The sequence below is a fragment of the Lissotriton vulgaris genome, chromosome 8 (assembly GCF_964263255.1).
Source record: "Lissotriton vulgaris chromosome 8, aLisVul1.2, whole genome shotgun sequence".
NCBI lineage: Eukaryota > Metazoa > Chordata > Amphibia > Caudata > Salamandridae > Lissotriton > Lissotriton vulgaris.
The window spans coordinates 1,173,788,198-1,173,794,274 of NC_141696.1; the positions used below are offsets into that span (position 1 = coordinate 1,173,788,198).

A 6,077-nucleotide genomic window follows, 5' to 3' on the forward strand; every position below is an offset into this window, starting at 1 on the left:
GAAATAGTTTGTCCTGCGAGTAAATTAACACCAGCCAAAGATGGCCGCCAAAATTACCAAAGTGTTAAAAAAAACAAAAATTAGCGGATGTTAACTGGCGATTTAATAACATAAGAGACCGGTATTTTTAGATGGTCAACAAGTGAAAATAGACCATTGGTGAATTAAAAATTTGCAAACATTCGTGACAAGAATTTTCATTTCTATTAAGGACACGGAGGCGAGGATTATGCTTTCTCGATTTCTTTACTACCAACAGCAGCCAATAGGAACATAGTAAAGAAAAAAGCAGACTACAAATCCCATGAGCCCTTAGGCAACCATAGAGACTACATACTATATAAACAACCATAGAGGACAACACTTCCTCTTTCTTTGTCCAGTAAATTGTAAACAGTCAAAGTCATTGGAGAAATACCGCCGACCATCGTGAAGGAGAAGAGCCGAAGGCAACTGCAAAAGGGCCAACAGGAGACACGTAACCATCCAAGGGCGAAGAGGCTGTATCAGGAAACACAGCAGAACCAAGATCCAAAGTGGCGGAAACACTGCTGGAGAGACCATGACGAAGAATCACTTCTGGTCCGAACCTGAAAGAAAAACAGAGCCGTAATACACAACTCCAAAAACCCTGGAAGGTCGCATCACATAGGGTGGGGGAAAAAATCAATGCAAGAAACATTGCAGATCATAGCACAGCAAAGATGCAACATAAACAATGCAGTAGAATACAAATGGGTGGGATAATCCTCGCCTCCGTGTCCTTAATAGAATTGAAAATTCTTGTCACGAATGTTTGCAAATTTTTAATTCTATGGCAGGACAGGAGGCTCAGATTATGCTTGTTCAAAGCTTGTCCACCACAACAGATGCAATATCCACAATGGGTTTGAAATAATACGTTTTAAACACAGTATCAGAAGACCAATCAGCCGTCTTCACAATGTCCTGCAAACTCACACCAACATGGAAAGCCTTAGAGGCCATGGCACCCCGCGCGGAATGAGCTCCAAAAATGGAGACATCAATTCCTGCTTCAGACATAAGCCAGCGCACCCAACGAGCAAGGGTAGCTGGCGCCACAGGCTTAAAAGGCTTTTGCAAAGCAATCAACAACTGTCCAGACAAATCCTGACGAAAAGGAGCAGTACTCACCTAAGAATCTTTTATGCACCGGACCACACATAACTGTGGGTTCTGAGGAAAAGCTGGATAAGTGACAGTAGACAGATTAGTCTTGGTACGTCTGGAAACCGTAAAAGTAACGCCTTCCGGGGAAAAAGAACGGCCCGCGAGATCCAACGCGCGTACATCCGAAATACGCTTACAAGATACCAAACATAAGAGCATCGTCAATTTTGCAGACAATTGCTTACGAGACAGAGAAGCGTTGGGAGGCCAAGCTTCCAGAAAACGTAAGACAACGGAGACATCCCAAAGAGCTACATACTTCGGACATGGCGGCTTAGCCATCCGAACACCACGAAGCAATTTAGAGATAAGATGATGTTCTCCAATAGGCTTCCCGTCGACAAAATCATGGCCCGCAGAGACAGCGGAGCGAAAAGAATTGACAGTCCTGTAAGCAGAACCAGAAGAAGCGATGGAAGCAAGAAAATTAACAACTAAAGAGACATCTGCTGAAGTGGGATCCAGGTCTCGTTCAGAACACCAATTACACCATCGTCGCCAAGCTGACGCATAACGCTTGCGCGTGTTGGGGGCCCAAGCCTCATTGATAAATCTCTCAGCGTCTCCAGATAAGCCAGGGATTTTCCAGCGTCCCCCGAAAGACGCCATGCCACCAGTCGGAGCTGGCCCGACAGAACCAGAGGATGTGGATGGAGCAGAGGATCCAACAACAGGTTCCACTTCGTTGGAAGCAGGAACGGAGTCGAGCAACTCATTTCCAGAAGGTCCGGAAACCACGCTTGAGCCCTCCAAAGAGGAGCTATCAGAATGATCTCCGATTGAAACTGCTTTGTTCTGGCCAAGACTCGCGGAATCATTGCGAACGGGGGAAAAGCATAGCAAAGCTGAGGAGGCCAAGTCTGGAGAAAGGCATCCGTGGCAAGAGCCTCCGGATCCGGACGCCAGCTGTAAAACCTGGGCAGTTGAGCATTGAGGCGTGAGGCGAAAAGATCGATCCAAGGTCGACCCCAAAGGCGAGACAGATTCCGAAATACACGGGGGTGAAGCCGCCAGTCGCTGAAGTCCAGCAGATGGCGAGAGTTCCAGTCGGCCACTTGATTCTGGCAACCTGGGAGATACTCTGCAATAAGAGTGATCTTCCTCCGAAGGCAGAAGTGCCAGAAATCCTTCGCAATCTCTGCTAACAGTCTCGACCGCGTTCCCCCCAGTTTGTTCACATACCTCACCGCTGAGATGTTGTCCATGCGGAGCAAAATGCAACAGCTGGTGGCCTGAGGAGCAAGGATGCGGATCGCAAAAGATCCCGCCAGAAGCTCCAGGCAGTTGATGTGAAGGGCTAGTTCGTCCTGTGACCAACGGCCGCCCGTCGTCACGTCTCCGCAACGGGCTCCCCAGCCCCAAAGACTCGCGTCCGACTCCAACACCAAATCTGGAGTTGAGCCGAACAGGGCTTTCCCGTTCCAAGCTTCCATGTGATGGAGCCACCACAGCATCTCTGACTTCGCGTCCTGTGACAGAGGAACAATGTCGGAATAACGAAGACCCTTCTGCAAGTGCCGGATCTTGAGACGTTGCAGGGCCCGATAATGTAAGGGACCTGGAAAGATCGCCTGAATGGATGAGGCCAATAGTCCGACAATCCGAGCGATCGACCACAAAGATACGTTCGGTGCGGACAACAGTAACTTCAATTCCCTCTTGATAGACCTGACTTTCTGGGCAGGCAAGAGAAGCTGGCAAGATATCGAGTCCACAAGGAAACCTAGAAACTCTATCGACTGAGTGGGATGTAAATGAGATTTTTGAGGATTCACTAGAAACCCGAGAGACTGGAGCAGATCGATTGTCCATGATAAATGGGAACGTAGTTGTAGCGGGCACTGAGCCATCAAAAGAATGTCGTCCAGATACACGATCAAACGCACCCCGCGCGCTCGCAGCGATTCCATAACTGGTCTCAGGAGCTTCGTGAAGCACCACGGAGCGGATGATAGGCCGAACGGGAGAACCGTGTACTCGAACCACTCCCCCGACCAGTGGAACTGAAGAAAGCGGCGATGAGGCGGAAAAATGGGAACGGACAAGTAAGCGTCCTTCAAATCCAGGCGAACCATCCAGTCGCCCTTGCGAAGAAGATCCCTGAGAAGATGGATGCCCTTCATCTTGAAGTGGCGATAAACCACCCCATTGTTGAACTCCTTGAGATTGAGCACAAGGCGAGAACCTCCCCCTTTCTTCTCCACCAGAAACACATTGCTGATGAACCCCTGTGGATGCAGGGACGTCCGCACAATGGCCCCTTTGAGTAGAAGAGAATCGATTTCCTTGGAGATCACCTCTCGATCTCGTTGGGAAAAAACAAGGGGAGAAGGGACGGGACTTTGAAGGGGAGGGTGATAAAATTCGATGTGGAACCCTTGAACTGTCTGCAATATCCATGCATCGTTTGAGATGGTGCGCCAATTCTCTAGAAAAAATTGCACCCTGCCCCCCAGAACAACACTGTCGTAAGGAATCAAGCTCACCTGTAGAGGAGAAATCTTGGCGACCTCCTTGGTTTCCACCGTAGCCTCCTTTGTTGCCTTGGCCACGACCTTTACGGGAGGGGTAGAAGGTCGTCTTGGAACCGGAATAGGAAGACTGTTGTTGCTGACGTTGTCCGCCTCCTCCCTGGTGGAACTGTTGGCCACGTTGCTGACCAGAACCTCGGCCGAACGAACGTCCCCCAGATCGTCCGGCCCTGGCAAAAACCGGGCGGAACGCCCTGCGCAATGAAGACTGCGCCTTGTCAAGGCCACTAAAGGTCGCCACGAACTTCGTCAACTCCTTTAAAAATGGTTGACCAAACAGGAGACCTTGAGCCAGGGGACCCGACTCAGACATTGCAAGTTCAGATAACCTTGGATCCATTTTCAACAAGATGGAACGTCTACGTTCGGTAGATAGGGCACAGTTCGCGTTGGGCCCAACCAATAAGTTCATCTGGGTCGATGCCAGATGCCGACCCCTGAGCTTGATAACCTAAATCCAGGATCTTCGTCAGGGGGCCAAGAAGATCTAGCAACTTGTCCTGACACAGGCGCCAAGAGCGATCAATCCCCTTTTTCGGATCCTTAGTGAATTTTTTGAGGTAAGTCAAAATAGTCGGATCGACCTCCGGAGTGTCAGCCAACTTATCGGCCAACTCCGGGCGAGGGCACTCGGAGCGTAACCGAGAGCGCACCTCCTGATCGAAAGGTTCACGGATGTGTGCCTGGATGTAATCAGCAACCTCTGGTGCAGGGAACCAAGTTTTGGAATTGGGGTGTATTATATCAGTTGGCTCAAAGGTCAGGACCGGCGGATGTGAGGAGGCGTCAACAAAATGTTCTTTGCGAGATTTTTTAGCAGGGGGGGGACCAGAGGGACCTGAAGAAGAAGAGGAGGAGGTGTCCTCCGTGTCCGGGGGAGGTGGATGGGATTGTCTAGCTACAGTAGGGGCAGACAAAGTCTTAGCTAATCTCACAAAGTCAGATCTATGAGGATTCTTAGGCGACTTAGAGGAGTGCTTGGAAAAAGAGGACGGAATCCAGCCCTGTTGCTGGGCATAGTCGGTCAAATGGCGCTTCAATGGTCCAATAGCGCGGACTAGCGCGGTATTGACTGAATGCTGGACCCCTTGGTCAAGGGCATCGACCAAATCGTATTCAAACGACTCTTCAGGCTCCTCATCGTAATAATACTCCTCAGTGTCAATATAATCAGCCATGGCGTAAGAAAAAAGACAGTGTACACCACTGAGGAAAAATATATATACAAAGATATATATATATATATGCCCACTAAAATAATAAGCAAAGGTCTAGGTGTAAACCAAGTGACCCTGTCAGGGGGAGTGACAGCCCCACGCAAGCCAAAGAGGCAGAGCAACAAACTCGACCAAATTACAACAAATTTGAGAGTGGAGGGACAGGCTTGCATAAAAAGTCACCCTAGGCAACGCCTCTATAAATTATCCAGCCCTAAACTCTATCGTGAGGCAGAGGGCGTCTTGAGGGGATCTCCGGCAGGCAGTGGGCTGAGGCACAACAACAAACGCCGCCTCTCAGCGTGTCCGGGCTCCCTGTCACACACGGAGCGTAAACAATGCCAGCGCGCATGCGCGGTGGCTCGCCTGAAACTCCGGAAGAGGAGCAACGCGCGACACAAGCGCGCGAGTCCCCGAGCCCCGGTCCCGCTCCACAAATAAAGAAACACGGGCACGAAGCGCCCGTATGTCAAGAGAGGCGACACGCGCTCTCAAGGGAAACAACAAAACGAAGGCTAGTCAAACCGAAAACGCCAGAGGCAGCGCTACAAGCACACGGCAAAGCGGCAACAAGTAAGGCATGCAGCTAAAAAGCGGCGTATAACAATGTTATCGAAGCAACAATGCAATAGTCAAAAACATACAAGCAGTAACAAGTAATGTAGAAAAGGACTTAACTGGCTGCAAAGCAGCAAAGAAAGAGGAAGTGTTGTCCTCTATGGTTGTTTATATAGTATGTAGTCTCTATGGTTGCCTAAGGGCTCATGGGATTTGTAGTCTGCTTTTTTCTTTACTATGATCCTATTGGCTGCTGTTGGTAGTAAAGAAATCGAGAAAGCATAATCTGAGCCTCCTGTCCTGCCATAGAATTTAAATAAAAGATGCCTGAGCCTGTCTTATAGAACAGCATGACAACAAAGGTACGGACCGGCTACTACTTTCGATATAACGGATCATAAATAATAAAAATATAAAGGCGGCAACATTAATCATACAGAAGATGTGCTGTTTAAATAAATACAAAACATGGAAATTAACAAAATACAGGATCATTGAAATACGGGCAGAATCATGATAAAATACAACCACTTCCGGGTCATTTCTGTATATTGGATCCTAAATAATTAATAATACAAAG

The 6,077-nt window shown here is 48.8% G+C and overlaps 1 pseudogene; it reads right to left on the reverse strand.

Moving 5' to 3' along the window:
- Positions 1–768: 768 nt before the first annotated feature.
- On the reverse strand, positions 769–4,062 carry LOC147698448 (uncharacterized; annotated as a pseudogene).
- Positions 4,063–6,077: the final 2,015 nt, after the last annotated feature.